This window comes from Schistocerca americana, chromosome 4, assembly GCF_021461395.2.
Source record: "Schistocerca americana isolate TAMUIC-IGC-003095 chromosome 4, iqSchAmer2.1, whole genome shotgun sequence".
NCBI lineage: Eukaryota > Metazoa > Arthropoda > Insecta > Orthoptera > Acrididae > Schistocerca > Schistocerca americana.
In genome coordinates this window covers 624253039-624266415 of record NC_060122.1, presented here as the reverse complement: position 1 = coordinate 624266415, position 13377 = coordinate 624253039, and the positions used below count along the sequence as shown (strand labels likewise).

The 13377-nt window shown below is 43.3% G+C and overlaps 1 long non-coding RNA gene across 1 annotated transcript; it reads right to left on the bottom strand.

Annotated features, from left to right (window-relative positions):
• Positions 1–1090: 1090 nt before the first annotated feature.
• On the bottom strand, positions 1091–13107 carry LOC124612478. The gene is made up of 3 exons (XR_006979544.1): positions 13051–13107; positions 12788–12897; positions 1091–1126 (listed from the first exon to the last, which is right to left on the bottom strand). It is a non-coding gene; the product is annotated as an uncharacterized LOC124612478 (long non-coding RNA).
• Positions 13108–13377: the final 270 nt, after the last annotated feature.

Sequence of the window (13377 nt, the reverse complement as noted above, 5' to 3'; positions counted from 1 at the left end):
CACTGAGGCTTTTTGCAGATGATGCTGTGGTGTATCGAGAGGTTGTAACAATGGAAAATTGTACTGAAATGCAGGAGGATCTGCAGCGAATTGACGCATGGTGCAGGGAATGGCAATTGAATCTCAATGTAGACAAATGTAACGTGCTGCAAATACACAGAAAGATAGATCCCTTATCATTTAGCTACAAAATAGCAGGTCGGCAACTGGAAGCAGTTAATTCCATAAATTATCTGCGAGTACGCATTAGGAGTGATTTAAAATGGAATGATCATATAAAGTTGATCGTCGGTAAAGCAGATGCGAGACTGAGATTCATTGGAAGAATCCTAAGGAAATGCAATCCGAAAACAAAGGAAGTAGGTTGCAGTACACTCGTTCGCTCACTGCTTGAATACTGCTCAGCAGTGTGGGATCCGTACCAGATAGGGTTGATAGAAGAGATAGAGAAGATCCAACGGAGAGCAGCGCGCTTCGTTACAGGATCATTTAGTAATCGCGAAAGCGTTGCGGAGATGATAGATAAACTCCAGTGGAAGACTCTTCAGGAGAGACGCTCAGTAGCTCGGTACGGGCTTTTGTTAAAGTTTCGAGAACATACCTTCGCCGGAGAGTCCAGCAGTATATTGCTCCCTCCTACGTATATCTCGCGAAGAGACCATGAGGATAAAATCAGAGAGATTACAGCCCACACAGAAGCAAACAGACAATCCTTCATTCCACGAACAATACGAGACTGCTAAAATAGAAAGGAGAACCGATAGAGGTACTGAGGGTACCCTCCGCCACACACCGTCAGGTGGGTTGCGGAGTATGGATGTAGATGTAGATGTAGATGTAATCAGTTAGCAGTGTTTCAGAGGTACCTTTGTCCTGAGATTGGTACTAGCATTTGATTAATGCTGATACTTCTTATTCGACGCAAATTATGTTATGTGTATTATTGGCGCTACTGCTTAAAGTGTAAGACTTTCATTTTTTCTTTTACTTTATTGTTATTTTGACACCTGAACAATCAGGTAGGCTGGCAGCAGCACAATACGCCGATCTTCAGCAAGACTTTCATTGAATACGAACAGTTTAAACCATACCTGGAACCAGTATAGCCCTGCGAGAAGAACAGGACCTGTAGAAGCAAAAAGTACGAATTAAAAAAATATAGCAGATTATCATAAAAGAAATGAACTACTTAGTCATATACAGGGTGGTCCATTGATCATGACCGGGCCAAATATCTCATGAAATAAGCGTCAAACGAAAAAACTACATAGATCGAAACTTGTCTAGCTTGAAGGGGGACACCAGATGGCGCTATGGTTGGCCCGCTAGGTGGCGGTGCCGTAGGTCAAACGGATATCAACTGCATTTTTTTTTAATAGGAACCCGCATTTTTATTACGAATTCGAGTAGTACGTAAAGAAATTAGAATGTTTTAGTTGGACCACTTTTTTCGCTTTGTGATAGATGGCGCTATAATAGACACAAACGTGTAAGTACGTAGTATCACGTAACATTACGCCAGTGCGAACGGCATTTGCTTCGTGATACATTATCCGTGTTAGAATGGACGGTTTTCCAATTGCGGATGAGGTCGATATCGCGTTTATGTATGGCTATTGTGCTCAAAATCCCCAACAGGCGTGTGTATGTATGCTGCTCGGTATCCTGGACGACATCATCCAAGTGTCCGGACCTCTCGCCGGATAGTTACGGTATTTTAGGAAACAGGAAGAGTTCAGCCACATGCGAAACGTCAACCACGACCTGCAACAAATGATGATGCCCAAGTAGGTGTTATAGCTGCTGTCGTGGTTAATCCGCACATCAGTAGCTGACAAATTGCCCGGTCACCATCAATGGACCACCTTGTGTAAATACGCAGTCTACAACACTGATCCTAGGAACACGGTATCGAGAGATAAATCCTTATATAGCGCAGGCACACACTCTGAAAATTCGATGGAATCATATAGCAGCTGTAGGAAAATACTGTACAGTCTTACTACTGGAGTGATGCTAGACAGGCACTCGTTTCAGATACACAGCAAGAAACGAATACTGAGCTAGGATAAGGCTCTGTCAAAACCTAAACAAATGGAAGATAAACAAGTAAACAGTTCATTATTTCAAAATTAATCGCCGTTACCGTTAACTGTTTTATCCCACTGTGAGAGAAGGTGGTAAGTGCCTTCAAGGACTACTTTTAGTGGTTTCCTAAACCAGTAGATCGAATAATTAATTAGCAAGTACCGAATCTAAATGGGGAAAAAAGAGGTTTATAGTACAATTACGGTAAAGGGAAGGAACGGTTCATGGGCCAGGCCGTATCCTGGTTAACTATGAGCTGTTGCGTTTATGTAAATGTCACTTTCTTCCCTTTTTCGTCTATAAGTAATGTCTTAGCACCAGAGAATTTCTCCTGTCAACATGACGGTGGCAGCGTCTTACCTTATTGAAGGGCTCCTGCACGACATTGCTGTGTGGATGTATTCGGACAGGTGGGACATTTAGAGACAAGAAACAATTAGCGGAAGTTTAGCTTGATTTAACTCTTCTTCACTACGTAACAAAATTGAGGCAGCGTTTCAAACTTTGCGAACCACTGATTCACAATACCGATTTATTAGTGAAAATAGCCCCATTACTCATGGGAAGCTGACAGCATAGAGAGAGAATTGAAGACAGTAAACTTGGCTTACTCCAGCCTGTGCCACGTTACAAATACAACAACAATAAGGCAACTGACCGATTAGCTACGATGCTTGCTTAAAGAGACAGGGACTTGTTAGACTCAATATTCTGCAAGATATATTAATTTATTAATTAAACCTGTTTTCGGCTTACAATGTCACATTATCGTCGTAAAAGAAGTTCCAACATTTGTAGATAACATTGTAAGAGATGTTACTCATCTAGAGTGAGGTAAAAACACAGAATAAATATTATTTTAGACATTGGAGTCAAAGATAATGCAATTATATTAAGAAAAGGAAAGCTGCTACTCACCATAAAGCGGAGATGCAGAGTCGTAGATAGGCAGAACAGAAATCCTGTCACAAATAAGCTTTCGGCCAGCAAGGCCTTCGTCAAGAATAGTCGACACACACACGCACACACGCAAACGCAACTCACAGACACATGATTGTAGTCTCTGGCAACTGAAGTCTGTCGTCTATTCTCTGTATTTTAAGGTTAGCAGAACCAAGTGCTATAATTTTTCCATGAAACAGCGGGGGCATTGAATTTCATTCAAAACAGGAGCAGATTTTTCTCGAAACGTAGAAACAGATTACAGATGTTTTATAATATAAATGGGCACAAAACTTGTGTGGCCGCAAACTGGCCGCAAACATCCTGACTCGGAGTATGAAGCAATGACGTGGTCAAATTGATGGAAGTTTCAGATGTAGTTCAACAAACAACCATGGTTAGTTCTAACCAACTAGACTCTTCACTAATCATGCAGTGCTGGAATACGTTGTAGTAGCTGAGTTTCAGCACAATGTGATTCTACGGGAGTATGTTTTATAGTCTGTGAAACTATCATCTGAAACGTCTGTATGTTTTGAACTTTCTCAAATGTCTTCCTGTAGCGGATGACAGTAACTATAGCTTACTTGAGCTGTTCATACAGGGTACATTAAGTTCTTCACATTTGGCTCTGAGCACTATGGGACTTAATATCTGAGGTCATCAGTCCCCTAGAACTTAGAACTACTTAAACCTAACTAACCTAAGGACATCACACACATCCATGCCCGAGGCAGGATTCGAACCTGCGACCGTAGCAGTCGCGCGGTTCCGCACTGAGCGCCTAGAACCGCTAGACCACCGCGGCCGGCTCTTCACATTTCCTGGTGTACTGCTCTTAGGACACCATCGAAAGAATAGGACACAATTGTTCCGAAATTTCGGATTTAATTCATTTAAGATGCGATACTGGAACTGCTGGGGACTTTTTCCCATGTCGGTTAAATCCTAGGTTTAGCACTCATTTGAGCACAGAAGACAGATCGTCATTCACGTCGTCGATGACCGTTTTGATGTATTCCGGTGTGGAATTAAGATAGGGATGAAGGTTGTCGGCGCAGAAATTATAGTTACTTGTAGGAGCACAAAATCAGCTGCACGTCACTGATGTACAAGGAAAAGAACAGTGGTCTCAGGATTAAGACTTGTGGCTGTGCTGAGAGGATATCGTTCCAGATCGGCTCCTCATCCCATGTCTGATTTGCAAATGGCTTTCAAATCACTTCGGCACACTATCTGAATAATTTAGCTGGTGCATGTTTTCTAACATATTTAGCAAAGCTGGCAGCGTAAAATGCTTTTCTGAAGTGCTACAGTGTCAGTATTTGAGCATCACGGTTGCCCGTAGCTTAATTCAGGTCATTAGGTACCTTAATTAGTGTAGTGTTTACGAAGCGTAGCCTGATATTTGTCGTGTAAGTTGAATTTCCGGAAGTATTCAGTCAGATGATAGCGAATAATATATTACTGGGCTTTGGACATGGAGGGTAAGAAACTGGTTGGGCAGAAGTCACAAATTTATTGTGGGATTTCATTCTTAGGGCAGGCATGACTGTACTACTTTGCAACTGAGATGGTTATCTACCACTCACGAGGGAAAAATTTAATGTCTGTCTTTTAAGACTAGGAAGAAAAGACGCAATTTAATCATAACTAACTGGCCAGTTGTCAGTGAATTCTAATATGGGGTGCTCCATCCCTGACGACGGCTCGAACGGTGATGGGGACACTTTAAGGCAGGTGTTTGAATGTCTATGGAGGAACGGCAGCCCCTCTTGAGCCGAGTGGTAATAGTGACTAATGTACGTGCACGTAGGGTGCCTCTACCTTCGTTCATTAACAGAGAGTGAGTCCATTCTCTTTTACCGAGGAACCGAAAAAAACATCTTATGTTTTTTAATCCTGGAAAAACAAAAATACATTACGGTAGGCGCGGGCTCTACTCTGGGCTACCGCTTCACCTTTTCTCTTTACCTTTGAAGAAAACGAAAACATAAAAGCAAGAAATGCGAAAGGTACATCACAGAAGCCACTGCATAAAAAGGTGTTACGCTTATTTTCTTTTTAGAAATGAAATGTGCAATTAATCTTGAAGTTTAATGTACAGATCATTTTGGACTCCTGCCACCGACCACTGCAACCTCTCTCCTTCCTTGTTTGCGTCCGTGCTGACTTCCGCAGTAGCGACGCAACACTCTGTACTTCAGTAATGGTGCTGCACAAATGTCAGTTAACAACCTAAAGGAATTCGCCAAATCTGTAATCTACCCTCGCACAACCATAGGGTGTAGCGTGTTAAACACTGCAAATCTCTTGTTTCAGGTTATTCGAAATCCAGTGGCGTCGCTCTTTACTATTCCTCTATCTTTGCTTACCCCTGACCACGGCAGAGTGCAGATAAAGTGGAACTGATCGACCATTGTACTACATACACTACTGGCCATTAAAATTTCTACACCAGGAAGAAATGCAGATGATACACGGGTATTCATTGGACAAATACACTATACTAGAACCGATATGTGATTACATTTTCGCGCAATTTGGGTGAATTGAGCCTGATGAATCAGTACCCAGAACAACCACCTCTAACCGAAATAACGGCGTAGATACGCTTGGGCATTGAGTGAAACAGAGCTTGGATGGCGTGTACAGGTACAGGTGCCCATGCAGCTTCAACACGATACCACAGTTCATCAAGAGTAGTGACTGGCGTATTGTGACGAGCCAGCTGCTCGGCGACCATTGACCAGACGTTTTCAACTGGTGAGAGATCTGGAGAATGTGCTGGCCAGGCCAGCAGTCGAACATTTTCTGTATCCAGAAAGTCCCGTACAGGACCTGCAATATGCTGTCGTGCATTATCCTGCTGAAATATAGGATTTCGCAGGGATCGAATGAAGTGTAGAGCCACGGGTCATAACACATCTGGAACGTTACGTCCACTATTCAGAGTGCCGTCAGTGCTAACAAGAGGTGACCGAAACGTGTAACCAATGGCACCCCATACCATCACGCCGGGTGATACGCCAGTGACGCGATGACGAATACACGCTTCCAATGTGCGTTAACAGCGATGTCGCCAAACACGGATGCGACCATCATGACGCTGTAAACAGAAACTGGATTCATCCGAAAAAATGATGTTTTGCCATTCGTGCACCCAGGTTCGTTGTTGAGTACACCATCGCAGGCGCTCCTGTCTCCGATGCAGCGTCAAGGGTAACCGCAGCCATTTCCTCCGAGCTGATAGTCCATGCTGCTGCAAATGTTGTCGAACTGTTCGTGCTGATGGTTGTTGTCTTGCAAACGTCCCCATCTGTTGACTCAGGGATCGAGACGTGGGTGCACGATCCGTTACAGCCATGCGGATAAGATGCCTGCTAGTGATACGAGGCCGTTGGGATCCAGCACGGCGTTCCGTATTACCCTCCTGAAGCCACCGATTCAATATTCTGCTAACAGTCATTGGATCTCGGCCAATGCGAGCAGCAATGTCGCGATACGATAAACCGCAATCGCCATAGGCTACAATATGACCTTTATCAAAGTCGGAAACGTGATGGTACGCATTTCTCCTCCTTACACGAGGCATCACAATAACGTGTCACCAGGCAACGCCCGTCAACTGCTGCTTGTGTTTGAGAATTCGGTTGGAAACTTTCCTCACGTCAGAATGTTGTAGGTGTCGCCACCGGCGCCAACCTAGTGTGAATGCTCTGAAAAGCTACTCATTTGCATATCACAGCATCTTCTTCCTATCGGTTAAATCTATCGTCTGTAGCACGTCATCTTCGTGGTGTAGCAATTTTAATGGCCAGTAGTGTACTTTTCAATGTGCTAGCTTGGCTACTCAAACCACTTTTCAACTCACGAGTGATTTCTTCTGCTAATTTCATGCGATTTCTTACAACTCTTCGGCATGTTCGACACTGCCAGTCCTTCAGTACAGAGGTCTGCCCGGTGTTGTTTATAAGTAGTTAGTTCCTTCCTGTTTCCGCTTTACTGCCACATCACCAAAGGTCGAATGCGCAGCCGTATAAGGGTTGAATGTCCCTGACATATTTGTTACACAGGGGACATAGAATTGCGAGCCACATTCGAAGCTACTGAGTCCTTCTGACTGAACCAGTCTGCTGCTACTACTACGCCCTCCTGCAAACACAGTAATCACCACGGTCTTTTATTCTGTCGAGTACAACTCTCATGCCATCTATCGATGAATTTCGCATTACATTGGGTTGTCCGGATACTTTGATCGGTTAGTGTAACTAAAGACTTCAGTTTATTCGCAGAGCGTGTGTTTAGCATATATTACAGGACAACAGTTAAGTGTCCTGCAAGATGTGTTAAATACATAAAATCAAATACTTGAAAATGGCGTAATAGGCCGAAACGTGGTTTGTACTTAAATAAACAACAGAACAGTCACCTGCCGGTGTGGCCCTTTAAAATAAGTTTGTTGGTAGGTGTGTGGAGGTGTGTGACATTATATGCCTATGTACAGGTCTTGTAATTCACGTAAATAATGGGCCGCTGATTTGCGCACGTTGTGATGACGCCCGACAGTGACCCAGAGGGGTTCCACATGCATAAGGCGAATCTGGCCGCCGTGGCATCAACGTGAGTTAACTATAATGCTCTTCAAAGCACTGTACCACGGGTCTGTCTCCGAGACACGAACAATTATACTTCTGAATTATGACATCGCCGTCGAAGAAGACATCAAGCATGAAGGGATGCAGGTGGTTCGCAGCTGTCAGCGTGTTTTCGATTACTGCCACAAGCCCTATGTAACAGCAGCATGATGTCCAAGGTCAAGTTGTATAGGTAAATACATGGACTCCACATAAATATGGAAACGCAGCGAGAAATGCAAGCTTGAAAATATACGCAGATGCTACCCACTCCTGAAAGGTGCACTGTAGTATTTTACTTGGACCGGCTCAGGTGCAATGTCCTCAATGAGTTAAAGATGTTATTCGTGGTCTGGACAATGTCACGTGTAGTTGTGAGTGCATTACGACGGATTTAAGTGAATTCGATTGTGGACAGTTATTCGTGCTCGTATCGTGGGCGCCTCTGTAGCCAAGGTAGGTTGGTATTTGAAGAGGCGGCGTATCGAAGATATAAATCGCATGCAGGGAAAGCGTAAAAGCGCCATCCGCTAAGTTACGACGTGGACGAAAATGTATGTTGAGTGATTGTGACAGACGGTCATTAAAGAGGACTGTGACAAGAAATAAAAGGACGACGACTGTGAAAGTCATTGCATAACTGAATATCGTGCTCGTGGATCATGCTTGCACCGAAACAAAAAAGTGCTCCCCAAGCTGGAAAGTACTGACTGAGCTCGATTCCTAAACCACGCCGTAATAGGGAAATGCGGTACCGAGCCATAAAATATGGCATACGCAGCAACGGGGAAAAATTCATTTGGTCGGATGGGTCTTGTTTCATACGGTTTCCAACATCAGACCGAGTTTGCGTCTGGCGTACGATGTGACCAGCTTACGATGCACACTGCTTGCTGCCAAGAGTGAAACATGGTGAGGCTTCTGTGATGATTTGAGCGGTCATTTCATGTTATTCCATGGTAATATGGTTATTCTGCAAGGTCGCATTACTGCTAAGGATTTTGTGACCATTTTGGGTGATCACGTCCTTCCCATACCAGTGTTTGTTCCCCACTGGTGATGCTGTGTTCATAGGAGACAGCGTCCCAGTTCACAATGCACGCATCTTAGAGGACTTCTTTAGTGAGCACGAGGATGTATAGCCGCATCCACCGTGACGACCTCAATCACCAGATCTCAATATGTGGTCTAATTTAGACAGAAGTGTATGTAATCGCTATCACCTCCATCATCATTATCCCAACTAGCCATCGTTTCGCAGGAACAGTGCTATAAGAGTCCCTTGAAACCTTTACAGAATCTATATTCACTATTTCCAGACAACTGGGAGTCGTTTTGAATGCGATATGTTTTTATCCATCGTTTTAGGCAAGCCAATTATTTTTGGTCGCTTCAGAAGAGGTTCTCATTATTTCTTTCACCGTCGATATCCTTGTAATGCGCGTCGGGTGGAAAGTGTGAGAGTTAGTTCTGTAGCCCGGTGATTTTCTGCAGAGTTCATAGTTGTGGAAAGGTTACTGACAGGGCTAGAACGGAGATCCTTCCACAGAATCGCCGTTGTCGTCTCGCTGCAAGCAACACAAAAAGCGTACCTGATTTTGGCACTGCGGAGTTATTGCCCTACGCTGTTTCGCTGCATTCTTTATTTTTCGTAGTGTTGTGCCTTTGAATTTGATTTGAAACGTTTTTGAGATGCGCCACCAAAGAAGGAGGAAGTTTTGTTACTATGACTGTATGGACTGTTGAATGTTTGTCGTAGAGAACCGCTAGCTTATCAGTAACTTCCTCAGTATTGCCATCTTTCACGGGTACCCCGATTATTTGATGTCATTGTGATGGTGAACCCCATTCTGTACAGATTTAGCGAACGTAATTTGAAGAGAAAGTTGTACAGAAAATTATTTAGTTACACAAACGTGTGTATTTATCCTTTTAACATCAACAGCACGACATCGGTAAATGGAATTTCATCATTCTCGCTTATCAATTTAGACTGAGTCTTTCCCGAACGATAGATCTCTGCCTGACAACGATACGTTTTTCTCTCCGTCATCCAGTGAAAAGATTGTCCAACCCGGTTACAGGGATTAATAACCGACGCCAGTGAAAAGTGACAGGTTAGAATTGTCGAACAGAAAAAAACGTCACTTTACGAAAATCTGTCTTGAAGATTCCGCCTCGAACAATGAGCAATTTGTTATTTTTTGGGTTTCGTACAACATTCGGTGCCAGCGGAATCATTATAGGAATTCTTCGCAGTCTGTTTGTCTGTCTGTCTTTTCGTCCGACTGTTCAGACCACGACATTCGGAAATGGGACAGGAAGGGGGAGAGCGACGTACAGTTTCACCAGTAGCGCCCTCCGGTGCACCACCGTAAGGTAGCTTGTGGAGTGTTGATGTGGATTTAGTTCTAGGACACTCTTTGCAAACCACTATGTATGTTGTGCGGAGGTGACGTCTCAAGAAACTGGTTACGAAATTCATGAAGACTTGCAGAAAATCAGTGTCTGTTACAGGGAATAGCTGATAACTCCGAACTCAAAGTATTGTAATATAAAGCTTATAAATATAACGTGTAATACAATACGTGTAAATAACGCGACTGGCGGTCAATTAATGCAAACAGTCACAAACGTCAAGTATCCAATTTCATTTTCCCGACCCATTCAAGGTGTAACTACACGCCAGTATGTTCTTCGGGGAGGCGGACACCAGATTCAGGTTTGATAGCATAATGTCTTTTTTCCTTAAGTCACTAGCCTTTTGACCGGTTTGATGCAGTCTGCCACGAATTACTCTCCAACGTCTTCAGCCAACGGACTTGCCTCAGAGGTAACACTGGTTCCCGTCAGATTACCGAAGTAATGTGTTGTCGGGCTTGGCTAACACCTGGATGTCTGACTGTCCGGTCTGCCGAGCGTTGTTAGCAAGCAAGGTGCACTCGGCCCTTATGAGACAAATTGAGGAGCTACTTGATTAAGAAGTAGCGGCTACGGTCATGGAAACTGACAACTACCTGAAGAGCGGAGTGTTGGTCAGACGCCCCTCCATGCCCGCAACCAGTGACGCTTACAGGCTGTGGATCACACGGGGGTTGGTCAGTACCTTAGAGTCTTCCCGAGACCTGTTCGATCGGAGTTTAGTTTTAAGTTATCCTCTTCATCTCAGATTAGCATCTGTACCATACATCCTCAAGTATTTGTTGGGTATGTTCTAATCTCTGTCTCCTTGTACAGTTTTTACACTCTACAACTTTTCTAATAGTATGTACAATAAAAGTTACTCCCCGACGTCTTAACACACGTTCTGTTATCGTGTCCCTCCTTTTTGTCAGTGTTTTCCATACGTTCCTTTCCTCGCCGATTCTCCGATGAAATTTCCCATTACCTACGTTACTAGCATCCATAATTATAAGCATTGTTCTGTAGCATGACATCTCAGAGACTCTGATATTCTTTCTCTTCCAGTTCTCCCAAAATCAGATATTTACTGTGCTACAAACGTACATTCTTATAAATTTCTTCCTCAAATTGCAGCCTATGTTTGATACTAGTACACTTCTTCTCTTGACCAGGGATTCCCTTTTTGCTAGTGCTAGTCTGCTGTTTACGTCCACTATGCTTCGCCCATCAAGGGTTATTTTGCTACCACGGAAGCAAAAAAAAAAAAAAAAAAAAAAAAAAACAGAGTTCCTTAAATTTCGTCTACTTCGGGATCACAAGTTTTCATGTTACACGATGTATGGACTGAACACTAGGAGCGAAAGACTGCATTCCTGTCTTACACACTTCTTAAGCCGAGCAATTCGTTCTTTGTCTTCCGGTCTTCATTTTTTCCTCTTGGTTCCTGTAAATAATGTATACATAATGTGTGTGTCCCTGTAGCTTACTTCTATTTTTCTCAGACTTTACATCTTGAACTATTTTACGTTGTCGAACTCTTTTTCGAGGCCGGAAAATCATATGATGATGTCTTGATTGTTCTTCTGCACAACGTCAGGACTGCCTCTCTGGTACATCTTTCCTAAAGCGAAACTGTTTGCATCTAACAAATTCACGTTTCTCTTTTCCCTTCAAATCTAGTTTATTTTTGTCAGCAACTTATATTCGTCAGTTGTTACGCTGATTACGCGGTAGTGCTCTCACTTATCTGCTCTTTTGGCTCAAATGGCTCTGAGCACTATGGGACTCAACATCTGAGGTCATCAGTCCCCTAGACTTAGAACTACTTAAACCTAACTAACCTAAGGACATCACAGATATCTATGCCCGGGGCAGGATTCGAACCTGCTACCGTAGCAGCAGCTTGGTTGCTGACTAAAGCGCCTAGAACCGCTCGGCCACAACGGCACATTCTATCTTCGGAATAGTGTGGCCGAGATTTTCCCTAAAATATGATGGTATGTCACTGGTCTCACAAATTCTACACATCGATATCAATAGTTCCTTGGCTGCCACTTTCCCAGTTATTTCAGAAATTCCAGTGGAATCTTATTTAATTCTTGTGCCTAATTTGATGTTAAGTCTTTCGAAGCTGTTTCAAATTATGGTTCTAGTACTGGATCCCTTAACTCTCCCGTGTCGGCTCCAGTGCGAAGTAAGTGAAATTCAACAGATAGAAACGATTCAATTAAGAGTGGCACGGATCGTCACGGGCTTCTTATGCAAGAATGTATCACAGAAGAGAGGCAGTTACGTGGAAGTTGTGTGACATTTCAGAGATCCTTAAAAAATTCTTAAATAACTCTTAAATAAATTGTTATATAATTCTGAAATAAATTCCGAAACAGGTAGAGAACCAATCTACTTCCTGCATATTATATCTCGTGTAATTTGCCACGACTTTTTAACTAGGCACATTCTGGCAGATTCAGAGGGGTACCACTAACAGTATTTTTCTGACGCAAGATCGGTAAATGTATTCGTAGGGGGAAACCACGCCCGTAAGCACTGCAGAGTGCAATTGTAGATGTAGATGCATGTGCAAGATTTCATCCATTATCAAATGTTGGCGTCACCATAACCCCGAAACAGTGACGGATCTCTACAGTTAAAAATGGTGAACATTATCTCCAGTTACTGAGAAAACAAGGCGACAGATGCTCTGAGCAATGACTTACCGCTAAGACAAAGGAGAGCGTGAAGTATGCGGGCGGTGACTTCATGATCGTAGCAGCCAGTGCAGATGGCGTCACCAAAATTCAGCAGCGCCTCCGTTTGAGTGTTTATTCTGAAATGAGGTGACACAGAACGTAACAACTGTATAAATCAGATTTCAGGAGTTTATCATCGAAATAACAGCTGAAGAATATAAAGAAAATGAAATTATATGAGAAGATGAACGATTCAGGCGGATATGTTGCTGAAGAACTGAAGGACTTACCTGTTTACCTGCGCTGGGTTATGTAGTAGAGTTGTTTCTGCGCTAAAAGTTTCCACACCTGCACCCCGTGCGGAATGACTGTTCTGGGTGCCGCGCCTGCTTATATTAGCGTTCTGAGTTCTTACATGGTAGCGTTCGGCACACGGCGTAAAATTATCCAAATAAGAAATTACGCCACTGGGTTTATGGCACCCTTTGTTCTTTATTTAGACAACGGACCACTGCCTGCACGAGTGAAAGTCTTTCGGTTCTAAAAAGCTGCCATATAGCTCGAAGAGAAAGAGACATTGAGTAGAACAATCCAGTATAGTTATGTTTGTGAGCGAA